Genomic DNA, 16,773 nt, shown 5'->3' on the forward strand with positions numbered 1-16,773 from the left:
TTAAACGTATTTATATTTGTACCAAGCTCCTTCCTTTCTTTCCACTGTGGCCCACCTGGCTGGGGTGGAGGCCTCAAGAAGCTGATCCCCAGGACGAGATGGGCGGGCTGAAGACCACCATAGGGGACTCAGTCTTTCTCTTCACAAACACTCATTTCCCAGGGGCAGTGCAGAGCTTTCCATTGCCAGCAGGTTCCAAGACTTCTGGTGGTGACCCAAGATGTGTGGGAATGCACATATTTCTCTGTTCTCCCGGGCTGGGAGAACTCCTAGCCCTACCTGCCCCTCCTGTCCTGGCCCCTAGGGGCCATGTGAGGTGATAGAGTGTCCGCACCCCCACCCTCAGCCAGTCCACCCCCCTCCCCAGGTTCTTTCCAGTTTCCAGGCTCCTGTCCATCTCACCTCCTCTTCCCTCTGCTGAACTACCACCTTAGCCTTCAAGACACAGTTCAGATTAAGTACCCTTTCCTCTCCTTCTCTGGGGTCCTGATTAATCTAAGGGGAGCCTGTTCCAGAAGATGGGGAGCCCCCATTGGAGTCTACATTCAAGTACCTGAGGTGACCTGGAGCTGCAGAAATTGGGGTCACGATGAGGGTTCCTCTGGCCTTACGCTCTCCACAAGCTTGTTCTTTGAGAAGAGGTGTGCAGCGTGAGGTCAGAACAATCCCGGAAGGCTTTCTGGAAGCACAGAGGAGCCCCAGTTCATCATGGTGGAGAAGAAGAGCAAGAATCAGAACGGGCAGAATCCTGAGGGAAGGAGGAGGCCTCAGAGAGGATCAGTCATCTACTGTCCCTGCCAGGACCCTCTTCCAAGCCATCACCCCACGACTTGTGTGGGCACTGCCATGGCCTCCTCACTGGCTTCTACTCTCACTCCCTCCACTTTATTCTCCATTTTCTAAATTGAAAAACTGATCCTGATATTAAACTCCTTTTCATTGTCTATAAGGCCCTATGTAAGCCAGCTATGTTTATATATAGGACATTTTATTCAGTCTACTCCTTCAACTCCCCCTCTATAGTAGCACAGAGGAGTGATCTACCTACTCAGTCCTTGGGTTAAGGGGAGGTTTCAGAGAAGGATCATGATAGAGGGTGATAGGAGGTAAGGATACAAGACTTACAAATGGTGGAGGAGAACTGGGGCTGAGTTGGAGAGGACTTTACAAGAGGGGCCCAGGCAATCAGCTGGGAGGGGAGGAGGGGTGGGAGTCCAGAACTTGGCAGGCCAGGTTTGCACTAAAGCCCATGCTGGGAGGTTGTTGGCCCTAGGACAGAATCAGGCCTGATAGGACCCTTGACTAGGCTCCAGGGTGACAGGTGCCTCCAGAGACCTCCACCCTACTTTATCATGTAGGAGCCCTACTTCAGCAACGCTTCCCAAACACCCTCCCATTCCAGTTAGCTAAGATGCCTCAGTTAACTCACTCTCTGCCCTGTCTTTTCTCCTGTACTTCATTCACCTGTATTTTTATCCCCACTTCTCTCTTCTCTCATCCATTCCTTACCCATCTCACATCACCTGAAGGAGAAGGTTCAGGAAAAAAACCCTCCCAGATCCACCCCCTTTGACCACCAGTATCTTCCAGAAGGAAAGGCCAGCCTTTTATTCTTTGTACATCTATTCTCTGTGCTCAGAATAACCTTCCTCATTTCCTCCTGGTGAACTCCTACTTCTTGTTCAGTATCACCTACCGCCTCCCTAACCCTGACTCCAAGCTGAATCAGAAGCCTCCTTCAGGTCCACAGAGCTCCTGGGCTTTCTTCTGTCTCTGTACGGATAACACTGGTTCACTGGCTTCTTACTGTCTGGGTCTAGGTCAGAATTCCCCACTCTGGATTCCCCAAGTGTCCTCTTTGTGTCTCTAGCACCCAGCCTAAGGCTGGGTATAAAGAGTGTACTTGTGGGAGTGCGTGGAATGAAAAACAGAATTGCTAAATCCTGCATAGGAAGTGTTACAGTCAGCAAAAGCTTGGACTGAGAATGACTTCAGTATGGAGGATGTGTCTTCTTGGGGCAGCCCTCTTAACCTGAGCATACTATTTGGAGGGATGGTGCTGGGGCTCCAAACCCCAAAAGTCTTTCTAGAACCACTCTTACTCTTGGTGGGTGGCCAGGAGCAGGCCGCTTCCAGGAGCAGGGGCTCGATTGTGTTGGCCAGCCATCAAAGGGATTACCATCCTCCTGCTGTGACCTACTTTCCCCTGGTTTTTGCCCCCTAAGTCCCTGCTCTTCCCTGGAATTGAGTGACCTGGAGTGTATGCAGGGGGGTGGGGTTGGGGACAGAATCTGCTCTCTGGCCAGGGGCTTAAGAGCTTTGTGTGTTTTATCCCAGAGCTGCAGGAAAGGGGTGGGCAGAGAGCCAAGTGGGCTGAGCCCTAGACACAGCTGCCCAGGCTAGAGCATCATGATAATGGTGCTTCTCATGTTTGCAGCTCTGCAGACATGGAACAGCTTATTGTTCAGGGGAGAATCTGGGGGTTGGATATCCTGAGCCCAGTCCCCTCTGCATCAATATACCTCTTCATCTCAGGGCCCCCGTGTTCTTCACCAGAGCCCAGGCCAGCACCTTCCATAGCAAGGGCTCAATAAACATTTATTGAATTAATTTGCTGAATGTCTGTAAAATAGAGGTGTTGTGTGGATTTCTAAGCCCCATCAACCCTGGAATTCTATATTATTTTCAACCCTCACAATAACTGTGAGGTCAAGACTATGATCCCCATTATACAGATAAGAAACATGAAGCTTAAGGAGGGGAAGATGTCTTGCTTAAGTTCAGTTCACACAACTGTGGAAGTGTCAGAGCTGGGATATGATCCCAAGTTTGATTGGCCCCTAAGTTCATTCCCTTAAGCATCACACTAGACATATGGAAATAATTTTTTAAGTTTTCTTTTTCCTTTTTATTTATTTTATTTTTGGCTGAGTGGCCTGTGGGATTTTAGTTCCCTGACCAGGGATTGAACCCACGCCCCCTTGCAGTGGAAGCATGAAGTCTTAACCACTGGACCACCAGAGAAGTCCCTAAAGGTTTCTTTTTTAATAAAATCTTTTATGAAGCCCTACTACATAAAACAGACTGTGATATTTTATTGGTGTTAATATATGTTTAGGTTTAAAGTATACCATTAGCTTATACAGTTAAAGACAATTCCATGTATGAAGTAAGGGCTCAGTAAAGATTTTAAGAAATGAACAGACTGCAATGAGGAAGATGTATGGAGATTACAATCCCATCATCACTCAAAAGTAGTTGTGGCCAGGGGGGTTAAGGTGATGGACTAGAAATCCATTGGGGTTTCCCTGCGCAGGTTCAAATCCTGCCAAACTATGCCACCTTTCCCTTATGGTGATCCCTATTGAGTCACAGCCAGTTGGGGAAGAATGCTGTTGCCTTAAAGAAAGAAACTGGGTTGTTCTCCAGCCCTGCTCTTTATGGTTGCTCAGTGAAAGACTCCACCAAGCACGTGGATTGCGCCCCAATAGTAAATATAAGGTAAGTAATAAAAATATTATTAAAGAAGGAAAAAAAATCCCCTTATTACTTGAGACACTTATTTCCCCCCCATCTCCACCCCGAATCTGGGTTGATTGTAAAGTTAAGTGAGATAATTCTGACCCTATAGCGGAATTGTTAATGGTAACAATTTTTCTTTAATCTACTTGTTTTGCAGCCTCAGGATATACTAAATTTAGTAACAATAAAAACAACAATAATTAAACTGTTACTCTGAAGTTGGCCCCAAACTAATCTCACCTATTCTCGTTAACCATTTGCAACTCCAATGTGATGGAGGTCAAATTCAACATATCTGAGTGCCTGAATTATTTCAATTTCAGTTAAAAAAATAATTTGTTAATTAAATTTACACCGATCCTTTCCGGAGTTCCAGAGGCACTTCCAGAAACCTCCTGAAATGCACTACGTCCCCAACCACGCACTATATTATTATTTTATTTTTGGCCGCGCCCCGCGGCATGCGGGATCTTAGTTTCCCCACCAGGGACAGAACCCGTGGCCCCTGAATTGGGAGTGCGGAGTCTTAACCTCTGGATCTCCATGGAAATCCACCCAACCTCGCACTATAAAGCGCCCTGTCCCCAACCTGAATCTTGAAACTTTCTCCCTACTTCCCACGGTGCCTACCCCAAACCTAAGGTCGAGACACTTGGAGCGACACAGAGACTCACCTCCTACTCCCGAAGAGAGCCCGACCCCGCCCTGAAGGCGTTGACTGGCAAGCCACGCTCGGAGAGCCGCCAACCACGTAGCCCGGCCCTCTCGAGTCCGCCCCTGTCCCGCCCCGTGGGCGGCCCGGATTTGTTTCGGCGTCAAGAGCGCGCTGTGATGACGCCACGACGCTGACGCCTGAGGATGGCGGCGGCGGCGGCGGCGGTGTTGGTGGTCGGGGCTGTGTCCGCGGCCCGGAGAGGGTCAGCACAGTCGCCCGGACGCCGAAGAGCCCGCCGCCCGCGCGAGGTGAGGCGGCCCGGCCAGGACCGACGGCCCCATGGGCGGGAGGGGCTGACGAGCTGCAGCCACGGTCGCTTCCTGGAGCACTGGGCCCGTCCCTGCCCAGCCCAGAGCCCTCGGCCTGTGCCCGCTGCGCCGGGGCCTAGGGGGAGTGGGTAGCAGGCCAGGCGATGGCTGCTTGGGGTCCCTGGTGTCCGAGGCTTGACTGGCCTTGAAACCTGCTGCGCTGGGTAGCCCGTCTCTGAGGCCCCAAGGGCCAGGTGGACGTGGTCAGCTGTCCTGCCAGCTGTTCAACCAGTCGACATCGGTCAGGGTGAACCAACCTGGTTGTCCTCACTACCTTCTCGTGTCTGGCACCTACTCCACACCTCCTCTTTTGCTACTGAACGACAGGGTCGGGGGGCAGCTAGTCTCTTCCTTGTTCAGGCTGGGAAAAATCACACCTGAGTCCAGCCGGGTCGCCTGCTTTGTAACCCAGTTATCTCTCTGCTTTTATAAGGGGAAGCCCAGCTCCCCCACGCTCACTCCCTCTCCTGAAACTGTGAAGTGATAATTCCCACTTGAAAATCTGAATAAGTCCTTCATTGCCTAAAACTGGCTCCTTGGTACCTGCAGGGTAAAGGCCAAACTTCATAGCAGGGCATTCAGGGCTCTTCATAATCTGGCATAACCCCGAAGTTAACACCTGGGCACTTCTGTCTCCTGCATACATAGTTTGTTGTTGGGTGTATGTACATCTGCCGTTAGCTCTGTGTTTTAACACCCTTTCGCTTTAGATACGCAATTTTCTCACTTTGTACTACTCTTCTTTTCCCCACCCCCACCTCCACCCACCAGTTTGGAAAATTTACATCTGTCCTTTAAAATCCACCTTAGATTTAATTTCCTTGGAAAAGCCTCCCTTCACATGTAACCATTGACTCCTCTGTACTTCAATTCATGTGACTACTGTTGGAGTTTATTGTGTCGTGTCACCTGATGGTTGGCCTGGGGATTGTCTCTTCTGTCTGCATATCAGTGTCTGGCTCTGTGCTTGGCATAAAGTAGGAGCTGAGTCAACTGTGATGGGTTGCTGATTTAAGAATGGATATAGATTCAGCTATACTACTGAGCACATATCAGGGGCCAGGACCTGAGATGAGCACAGCAAATGCGAGTGTCCTGTTTGCACATTCACACGTGTGCATGTGGTAGGTGGTGCAGCCTTGTCAACCTGATGATCTAAAATCTCCTAGGGTGGTTTTTCAAAATACAAATTCAAGAGTTTCATTTTCTGAGATTTTGATGCAGAATATCTGGAATCTGGTAGGAATCTGTATTTTTTTTTTTTTTTTTTTGCGCGGTACGCAGGCCTCTCCCTGCTGTGGCCTCTCCCGTTGTGGAGCACAGGCTCCGGACGCGCAGGCTCAGCGGCCATGGCTCACGGGCCCAGCCGCTCCGCGGCATGTGGGATCTTCCCGGAACGGGGCACGAACCCGTGTCCCCTGCATCGGCAGGCGGACTCTCAACCACTGCACCACCAGGGAAGCCCGGAATCTGTATTTTTTTAAAACTCTCCAGGTGACTTTACTATGCTCCTTAGTTGAAAATCTTTGTCATTACTCCAGGAAACTGTTGTGTCTTTGTCCAGTGGGAAGGGCCAGCTGTGCCTTGTAGCACACAACTGCTGTTGCAGTCTCATTTCCCATATCTTGGGGAGGCAGGATGATTTGGTGGTTAGAAGTATGGGGTTTGGAATAAGAAAGACTTTGATTCAGTTCTTGATTTTTATGAGATCTTGAGGTTCTTTGAGTCCTAGTTTGCTCATCCCATAATAGGAATAATCATGCCTACTTTATGTGGTTGCAGAGAGGAGTGAGAATGCATATAAGACGCTTAGCACAGTTGAAACTTAGGAAATGGAAGCCACTGTTATTACTAATGGCTGTTCTTCCCAGGGTTTATCCCATGTCAAAAGGGGATCTCATCTTAGTAAGCCTGTTTGCTCTTCAGACTGAGTCTTGTGTAGGAAGCTACCTTATGTTATGTGATTTCCTTGAGGTAATTTCTGATCATCAGAGATAGCTCTGACAAAACTGCTTCTACTCAGGGCAGTTGCAGTTGGCCACTACCCTAGAAAAGATGTGAATTGCTGACTCACTGGAGGGCGGGTTTGCTGAATAAGTATGTTGTCCAGGTCTAATTGCAATTCTTGTTAAGTTGTGTAAATGAGCTAAAGAAAGTGCAGCTTTCAGGAAACCTGTTTGCCTCTTACAATGAGCTAGAGCTGAGCCTCACTTGGAATGGAATACCCCAGAAGATCGTAGTTTGCCTCTTACAATGAGCTAGAGCTGAGCCTCACTTGGAATGGAATACCCCAGAAGATCCTAGTTTGCCTCTTACACTGAGCTAGAGCTGAGCCTCACTTGGAATGGAATACCCCAGAAGATCCTAGTGTCTGTGAAATCTGAACTAGATACTGGGGTTCTCTGTCACTCACAAGTTCATCGTTAAGTGAGTGAGACTTTGGTTTAGCCATCTGTTTTTACTTTGTAAGTGTGAGCATGTTATTTGGGCACTTTTTTTTTTTTTTGCGGTACGCGGGGCTCTCACTGTTGTGGCCTCTCCCGTTGCGGAGCACAGGCTCCGGATGCACAGGCCCAGCGGCCATGGCTCACGGGCCCAGCCGCTCCGCGGCATGTGGGATCTTCCTGGACTGGGGCACGAACCCGTGTCCCCTGCATCGGCAGGCAGACTCTCAACCACTGCGCCGCCAGGGAAGCCCTGTTTGGGCAACTTTGATCCTCTCCATTGCTTCCTAACTGTGTGATGTGAAGTGGCTATAGGTGTGCCAAAGTACTGACCCTTAAGCTTTGAGATAGCTGAGAACAGCTGTCTCCATTGGCCCAGGGTGCACAGAGAAAAATTTGAGAAGTACAGCCCTGGAAGAAAGGAAACAATTCCGCTTGTTGAGAGCTGGAGAGAGACTTATTTATTTGAACTTTCTTTTCTTCCAGGAATCTTACTCAGTAAGTATTAAGCCAATTTGTGTTGGCTAGGTCATCACTGAGCTAATTCTTGGTACAGCCCTCTGTTGCCATGGCATCTCATGTGATGCTAAAGTAGAAAAATGTGCTGTTTTCATTTGCTAGAGGAAAATTATCACAGAGGGACCCCTTCCAGGCTGCCAGCCTTGAAGTGGCCTCACAGGGCATCATAAGAGTAATGGATCAGGGGACACTTGGTGTGGAGCCATTTGGGCTGTAAGTTCCTTGAGAACAGAGATTATAACTGCCTTCTTTTTGTCTGTCACAGCCCCTGGCAGAGTTCCTGGCCCAGCAGGAGCTCAGTAAATATTTATGGGTTGAACTTTGGGATTTTGGAAGGAGAACCCCAGGTACATTGCCAGAGGCTGTATTTCTGATGATGGGATGGGCAGTGGGTGGGATGTCTCAGATGGAGTTGAGGATCAGGATAAAATGAGGAGGACACGACAAACTGTTGAACTCTCCTTCTCTCAGCCCTAAAGCAGAAGTCTCTGCTCACCAGTTATTACCATGTAGAGCAGTGGTGCATAGAGTCTTTAAGAGGTGGAGTCCTGAGTTACTATATTCCAAAAAGAAGTTGTAACAATTCTTATTATGAAATGGTGTTAAAAGCTAAAACATTACGGAAGTGAATAATGAACTGTGTCTTTAGACACAAACACTAATCATTTTTAAAATAATTTGGTGTATATTTGGTATAATAATTTGGTGTATATTCCCCCAGCTTTTTTTCTTATGTATATACTAGTCTATACATTTCTACAATATGTATTTATTTATTTATTTAAAGAAGATGTTGGGGTAGGAGTTTATTAATTAATTAATTTATTTTTGCTGTGTTGGGTCTTCGTTTCTGTGTGAGGGCTTTCTCTAGTTGTGGCAAGCGGGGGCCACTCTTCATCGCGGTGCACGGGCCTCTGACTATCGTGGCCTCTCTTGTTGCGGAGCACAGGCTCCAGACGCGCAGGCTCAGTAGTTGTGGCTCACGGGCCTAGTTGCTCCGCGGCATGTGGGATCCTCCCAGACCAGGGCTCGAACCCTTGTCCCCTGCATTAGCAGGCAGATTCTCAACCACTGAGCCACCAGGGAAGCCCTACAATATGTATTTTTTAACTTTAAAAATATAATATGTGGTGATGACTTTAAAATATAGCAATAGCACAGAAGTATGTAATGTGAGAAGTAAGAGTCTTCCTTCCTTCCACCTGTTCCCCCGACATTCCCATACCCTAGAGACAGTCACTGTCAACAGCTTCTCTTCTACCTTTCCAGGATATTTTTTTCCCATGTATATGTCTATACCTTTTTAGAAATTTCTCATTAGACATATGCTTCACATACTCTTTTTTTTTTTTTTTTGGCTGCAATACGCAGCATGCGGAACTACCCCGACCAGGGATTGAACCCCTGCCCCCCTGCAGTGGAAGCACAGAGTTTAACCACTGGACCACTGGGGAAGTCCCTTCACAGACTGTTTTAAACTCCTTGGTACATCACAGACGTGGATACCAGTACAAAGGCAATCAAACTGACGGGTATCTTTCTTTGTCAATATATATGGATTTACTTCATTCATTTCAGCAGCTGCAGAGCATTCCATTATGTGATTGTATCTTAGTTTATTTAATTATTTCCTTCCTGATGAATATTTGGGTTGTTTCAATTTTTTCATTATTATAAAGAATGGTTCCATGAGCTTTCTTTTGCAAATCTATCTTTGTGTACTTGTGGAAGTGGTTTTGTAGAATTATTTCTGAAAATGAAATTGCTGGGTCTTGTGTCAGTTTCCCTGTTTTAGTTTTCTAAACATTTATTTATTTATTTATTTTTGGCTGCATTGGGTCTTCGTTGCTGCACGCGGGCTTTCTCTAGTTGTGGCAAGCAGGGGCTACTCTTCGTTGTGGTGTGTGGGCTTCTCATTGCGGTGGCTTCTCTTGTTGCGGAGCACGGGCTCTAGGTGCACGGGCTTCAGTAGTTGCAGCATGCAGGCTCAGTATTTGCAGCACACGGGCTCAGTAGTTGCGGCACGTGGGCTCTAGAGCGCAGGCTCAGTAGTTGTGGTGCATGGGCTTAGTTGCTCTGCAGCATGTGGGATCTTCCCGGACCCATGTCCCCTGCATTGGCAGGCAGATTCTTAGCCACTGCGCCACAAGGGAAGTCCCAGTTCTCCTGTTTCAGAAAGCAGAATCGTGTGGTTCCCCCTAAGGTTGCAGAGGTCCTTGTTCAGGGTTTTGTTTTGTTTTTTTAAATCTTACTGAAGTATAGTTGATTTACAGTGTTGTGTTTAATTTCTGCTGTACAGCAAAGTGACTCAGTTACACATATATATTCTTCATATTCTTTTCCATTATGATGTATCACAGGATATTGAATATAGTTCCCTGTGCTATACAGTAGGATCTTGTTGTTTATCCATTCTATATACAGTAGTTTGCATCTGCTAATCCTAGACTCCCAATTCTTCCCTCCCCCCCGCCCCTTGGCAACCACAAGTCCATTCTCTATATTTGTGAGTCTGTTTTTGTTTCTTAGATATGTTCACTTGTGTCGTATTTTAGATTCCACATATAAGTGATATCATATGGTATTTGTCTTTCTCTGACTTAACTTTGCTTAGTATGATAATCTCTAGGTCCATCCATGTTGCTGCAAATGGCATTATTTCATTCTTTTTAATGGCTGAGTAATATTCCATTCCATACACACAGACACACAGACACACAGACACACACACACCCCATCTTTATCCATTCATCTGTTGATGGACATTTAGGTTGTTTCCATGTCTTGCCTGTTGTAAATAGTGCTGCTGTGAACATAGGGGTGCATGTATCTTTTTGAATTATAGTTTTTTCTGGGTATATGCCCAGGAGTGGGATTGCTGGATCATATAGCAACTCTATTTTTAGTTTCTTGAGGAACCTCCATACTGTTTTCCATAGTGACCGCACCAATTTACATTCCTCCCAACACTGTAAGAGAGTTTCCCTTTTCTCCACACCCTCTCCAGCATTTATTATTTGTCATGTTTTTTGTTTTTGTTTTTGTTTTTTTTTGCAGTACGCGGGCCTCTCACTGTTGTGGCCTCTCCCGCTGCAGAGCACAGGCTCCGGACGCGCAGGCTCAGCGGCCATGGCTTATGGGCCTAGCCGCTCCGCGGCATGTGGGATCTTCCCAGACCGGGGCACAAACCCGTGTCCCCTGCATCGGCAGGCGGACTCTCAACCACTGTGCCACCAGGAAAGCCGTGTCAATTTTTTAATGATGGCCATTCTGACTGGTGTGAGGTGGTACGTCACTGTTTTGATTTGCATTTTTCTGGTAATTAGCGATGATGAGCATCTTCTCAAGTGCCTATTGGCCATTTGTATGTCTTTTTAGGAGAAATGTCTATTTAGGTCTTCTAACCATTTTTCTTTCTTTTTTTAAAAAAAATTATTTATTTTATTTCTTTTATATTTATTTTTGGCTGCGTTGGGTCTTCGTTGCTGCATGCAGGCTTTCTCTAGTTGTGGTGAGGGGGGGCTACTCTTCGTTGTGGTGTGCCAGCTTCTCATTGCGGTGGCTTCTCTTGTTGTGGAGCACGGGCTCTAGGCATGCAGGCTTCAGTAGTTGTGGCACGTGGGCTTCAGTAGTTGTGGCTCACGGGCTCTAGAGTGCAGGCTCAGTAGTTGTGGCACACGGGCTTAGTTGCTCCGTGGCATGTGGGATCTTTGCGGACCAGGGCTCGAACCTGTGTCCCCTGTATTGGCAGGCGGATTCTTAACCACTGCACCACCAGGGAAGCCCTAACCATTTTTCGATTGGTTTGTTTGTTTTTTTGTTATTGAATTGTAGGTGCTGATTGTATAATTTGGAAATTAAGCCCTTGTTGGTCCTATCATTTGCAAATATTTTCTCCCATTCCATAGATTGTCTTTTTGATTTGTTTATGGTTTCCTTTGCTGTGCAAAAGCTTATAAGTTTGATTAGGTCCCATTTGCTTATTTTTGATTTTATTTCTATTGCCTTGGGGAACTGATCTAGGAAAACATTGGTACGATTTATGTCAGATAATGTTTTGCCTGTGTTCTAGGAGTTTTATGGTGTCTTGTCTCATATTTAAGTCTTTAAGCCATTTTGAGTTTATTTTTGTGTGTGGCGTGAGGGTCAGGGGTTTTTATCTAAAGTGACAGACTTCTTTGCCTGCTATCCCTGCTTGCCTCGTGATGGTTAGAAGTGCTGTTTAGCAGTTACTTATTTCTGGGATTCCTGAGAGATTACTGCCTACTTCATTTTGATAGACAGTCTTTCAAAACATGGGAGCAGAATATAGAGATCTTTGCAGGCAAAAGGTTGTGAAGCTTTGCCGTGGAGAACGGTCTTAGGAGGTGTTATTGGAGTGGGCTGGGTGCCTGCCTGGGAGGCATCCACAGACTTCTGTGGCCGGGAAAATTGTTTCAGGATCTATCCCTGTCCTCTGCTCCTAGGCCCCTGGTCTCCCCACAGATGGGTCTGGCAGTTTATGGACAAACTTGCTTTGGAGTTCAGATAACAATCTGTAAGACCCAAATAGACCCGAGAACTCTGGCTTCCTTTGTTTTTGAGGACATTTATACAGGCGCCCAAAGAGCATGGCTTTGGTTTAACCACCAATCTGGCCTCTTCCTGCCACTTGAAAATTTCTGAGGTTCTGGGATTGTTGCCCTGCAGCAAAAAGAAGCCTGAGAACCAGCCCACCTTTCACTCAGTATTAACAAACATTGAATGCCTGCTCAGAGCTCAGCACTTGGTTGGGAGCCAGAGAGTTCTAGAAACCTGAGAAGTGGCCCCTTCCCTCAAAAGGCTGACAACTCTAGTGATCAAAAGTAATCTAGAGTATAGCAGTGAGCAGTGTGACCCAGATTGTACGTGGAATGGAGGTTTTGGAACATGCCCTTCAGAAAAGATCCTCGGGCTTACCTGGTGGCGCAGTGGTTAAGGATCCACCTGCCAATGCAGGGGACACGGATTCGAGCCGTGGTCCAGGAAGATCCCACATGCCGCGGAGCAACTAAACCTGTGTGCCACAACTGCTGAACCTGAGCTCTAGAGCCCATTAGCCACAGCTACTGAGCCAGTGTGCCGCAACTACTGAAGCCCGTGAGCCTAGAGCCCGTGCTCCGCAACAAGAGAAGCCACCGTAATGAGAAGCCTGCGCACCGCAACGAAGAGTAGCCCCTGATTGCCACAACTAGAGAAAGCCCGTGCACAGCAATGAAGACCCAACACAACCAAAAATAAATTAAAAAAAATAAAAAAAGATCCTCAGTGAAGGTTCGTTGATTCATCAGCTGAGTGGTATGAGGAAGGATTGAGACCTTGGCCTGGTGAGTCTGAGCTCAGCTAGGCCCCAGGCACTTCTGGAGTCTATCTGGTTTGGTGGAAGGAGCTCTGGATGGAGAATGAGATTTTGGTTCATTCTCGACTGTCACTATCTGAGTGGCTTTGGACAAGTTTCTACCTTTTTGGCATGTCATTTCTATAAAGTGTTAGCGAGGACAGTAGTGCTGAATGCTCATGCCTACTGCTGCACTCTGTCCAATATGCTTACCTTCTTTGAGGAGTGCTTTGGGTCAGGCTTGGAGTTGAAGGTGTGGAGGCCGACTCCAGAGAGTTCAATACTTTCTGTAAGATGTGTTAGGATTGGTGTCATGAGACAGAATAGTGATTTGTGAGAGCTGGCATAGCATGACCTTCCTGGGAGGTCGCTTCTCGAGGCTTTCCTCATTCACCCCCACCCTGGTCACTCTGCTGGGGGCACATACATGAGAGCTGAGGACAGGAAAACACTTTGCCCTCTTCACAGAAGGAATTTTGCCAGCTGCTTCCCTTGTCCCTGTTTGCCTTTTCACCTAACTGATGTGAAAAGAGAATTTAACAGATGTGATTGGAGTGTGGAGCAGCTATGATCACCTGGAGGTCATCAGCAATTCCCCGCATCAGAGCTGGTACCTTCTTTCCTGCACTCTTGATCTGTAGTTGGGAAGGTGGAGTACCAGCATCAGCCTGTCTTTGAAGAGTTTCTAATTGGAACAAATATGAGAGAAACTGTGTCCCAGAAAGGAATAAGGAAGGTCAGAGAGGGATAATCCTTGGCTGTCTCACTGCTGACTTGAGATCCTTGCTTAGACTTTGTTTAAAGTGAAAAGTCAGCCCTTTTCTTTTGTAAACCTTAGTTTTTCTCATCAGGACCAGACTAGATATGCACATCTAAACAAAAAGAGCCTGTGGGTATACCTGGAGACAGTTACTTATTTTGCAGATCTAGGGTTGTACCTCCTCCCCAGGAAGAAGTGACATCTGAGTAGCTGTGCTGCGTCACCCATGCAATTTGTCTTCTCTCTGAATGGTGGTAGATGTTGCTCACAGTGCGGTCTTGGGGATCAGGGCCTGTGTTCTGCCTCAGGAATCCTGGCCCAAGAGCTTTTTTTTCCTGAGCTGCAGCCCTTTACTGTATTAAGTCTTGTATTTTCCCTGAAGGAAGAGATGAGTCTGCAAAATTCCAGAGTCCACAGTTCTAATCTTTGGCCTCTGTGAAAAAGAACCTTGTTTCTAAATGCCTTTGTTTATTATTTTTTTATAATTTATTAATTTATTTATTTTTGGCTACATTGGGTCTTCGTTGCTGCGCGCAGGCTTTCTCTAGTTGGGGCGAGCGGGGACTACTCTTCGTTGTGGTGTGTGGGCTTCTCATTGCGGTGGCTTCTCTTGTTTTGGAGCACGGGCTCTAGGTGCGTGGGCTTCAGTAGTTGTGGCACACAGGCTCAGTAGTTGTGGGTCGCAGGCTCTAGAGCACAGGCTCAGTAGTTGTGGCATACGGGCTTAGTTGCTCTGCGGCATGTGGGATCTTCCTGGACCAGGGCTCGAACCCGTGTACCCTGCATTGGCAGGTGGATTCTTAACCACTGTGCCACCAGGGAATCCCTAAATGCCTGTGTTTAAACATGATTTCCTAAGCTGCTATATGGGATCTCCTGGGCATTTGGGTGAAAACTGCAGCAAATCCTGAAGAGCCCATGTTGGTTGAGGAATCTTTTCCTCTTATGTGAGGAAAGATAAATCTCATTCTGCTGAGAGTCATACTGACATACTGATTAAAACCTAAGCCCTTAATCTTTGGTCTTTTTGTCTGATGGATTGGTAATCAAGGTCTTGTGTACATTTCAGAGGTGAGCTTTTTCCTTGGGAACATTGGTCAGTTATTGGTCAGTTATCACCACCTTAGCCACATTGGTCAGTTACCACCATCTTGGATTCAGACTCTCACTCAGGGCCTCTGTGTGGGTTCTCTGTGACCCTCAAGGTGCCCCAGCAAAAACCTCCCTGGGTCTCCCTCTGCTGCCTTTCATGGGATCTTTTGCTGGCTTTGAAACAGGTTGGGGGTGGGGGTTGGTGTTGCCCCTGGGCAGCCATGGAATCTCAGACCCTGACCAGCTCTTTTCCTTCTTCTTTTTTGTTTTTAAATTAATTTTTATTGGAGTGTAGTTGATTTACAATGTTGTGTTAGTTTCTGGTGTACAGCAAAGTGAATCAGTTATACATATACATATATGCACTCTTTTTTAGATTCTGTTCCCATATCAGTCATTACAGGGTATTGAGTAGAGTTCCCTGTGCTATACAGTAGGTCCTTATTATCTATTTTATATATAAAGCAGTGTGTATATGTCAACCCCAATCTCCCATTTTATCCCCCTCTTTCCCCCTTGGTTGACCAGATCTTTTCAACCATTAGATTCTACATCCAGCCACCCCACTGCAGCACTTCCAGAACTGAACTCTTCCTACTGCTTCCCAAGCCTGTCCCTCCTGCTGCATTCCTGACCTTCTGCCCAGGAGCTGGAGTGAGGGACTGGAGTGCTGTCCTCTCCTCCCTTTTACCCCTATGTCCAGCCTCCAGTCCCTGTCACTTCTCCTGCTGACCTCTCTCCATTCCGCCACCCTGTCTGTGCTGCTACCTTCCTCACTGGCCCTTTCAGTCCACTTTGACCCTCCTCCAGTTCAGCCTTATACTTGTTTCTAAACACAGAGTCGCCTCTCCTTGTAAACCCTTTGGTAGCTTCCTTTCATCTCCCAGGAAGGTCCTGGCTCCTCGCTGTAACTTGGGCTGCTCTCCACAGCCTAGTTCCTGCTGACCTTCCAACACTTCAGCCCCCAGTTCTGTCTTCACATCACCAGACTGCACATTCCCAGGCACGGGATGCTGCTCTGGGCCTCTGAGCCTTTGAGTGTGTCATTCTCTCTGTCTGAAACAACATTCCCACCTTTCCTCACCTGCCTCATTCTTACTTCAAATTCAGCGTGGGGGTCGCCTCCTCCAGGAAGCTTTCCCTAATCCCTGTGTCATTCTTGTGTCATTCATGTATCTACTATTGTTTCTCAAGCATAACATTTACTTTGTTATATTGAAATTACCTGTTTTGATGTTTTGCTCTTCATTTAGACGATGAGTTTATCGACCATGTTTTGCCTGTATTGGGTATGTTAAAATATACCTGCACTGGACGTCTTATTCATTCCTGTATCGCTAGTAGATGTTCAGTAAACGCTTGTTCTGAGTTGATCATTTTATCCCCAATTCTGTATATCCTAATTAATAGGAAATTCTCAGCTCTTTTCTTTCACCCCTGGGGCCCTCAGATAGACTTAGAGAAGGGCAGGCTGGATAGAAATGACCTCTGGAAAACGGTACTTCAGCACTTCAACTTGTCCAGGGCCCCACCAGCCACAAGGTATTAATAGTTGGAACATCTTTGTCTGGAAAGCAAATGGGAAAGTCTCCTGGATTCTCATCCCATGGAAGCAGAGTGCCCCAATCCACAGCCTGAGTCTCATCTGGATGAAGTTGTTAGTGTCCTTTCTGAGCTCAAGGCCCGCTCTGCCTCTTTTTTTTTTTTTTGGCTGCACTGCGTCTTCTTTGCTGCGCGGGCTTTCTCTAGTTGTGGCAAGCGGGGACTACTCTTCGATGTGGTGCGCAGGCTTCTTGTTGCGGTGGCTTCTCTTGGTGTGGAGCACGGGCTCTAGGCACGTGGACTCCAGTAGTTGTGGCACGCAGGCTCAGTAGTTGTGGCACACGGGCTTAGTTACTCCATGGCATGTGGGATCTTCCCGGACCAGGGCTCGAACCCGTGTCCCCTGCCTTGGCAGGTGGATTCTTAAGCATTGTGCCACCAGGGAAGTTCCCCCCTCTGCCTCTTAAATGAATCCCAGGCTAGTTTGGTGGCTATCTGGTGGCAGTGTGCTAAGG

General features: G+C 47.2%; 1 protein-coding gene and 1 long non-coding RNA gene across 3 annotated transcripts in view; one reads left to right on the forward strand and one right to left on the reverse strand.

Moving 5' to 3' along the window:
• Positions 1–11: 11 nt before the first annotated feature.
• On the reverse strand, positions 12–4,216 carry LOC309837304. Its single transcript, XR_014298246.1, has 3 exons — positions 4,197–4,216; positions 554–679; positions 12–204 (listed from the first exon to the last, which is right to left on the reverse strand). It is a non-coding gene; the product is annotated as an uncharacterized lncRNA (long non-coding RNA).
• A 164-nt stretch (positions 4,217–4,380) lies between these two features.
• Positions 4,381–16,773, forward strand: part of PSKH1 (protein serine kinase H1) — a 35,042-nt gene continuing 22,649 nt past the window's right edge. For both annotated transcript variants that reach the window (XM_082676653.1, XM_082676654.1), the window contains exon 1: positions 4,381–4,485. The gene's annotated coding sequence lies outside the window, so the exon portion shown is untranslated. The remainder of the gene's footprint in view (positions 4,486–16,773) is intronic.

The sequence above is a fragment of the Grampus griseus genome, assembly GCF_964374135.1.
Source record: "Grampus griseus genome assembly, chromosome: 19".
Taxonomy (NCBI): domain Eukaryota; kingdom Metazoa; phylum Chordata; class Mammalia; order Artiodactyla; family Delphinidae; genus Grampus; species Grampus griseus.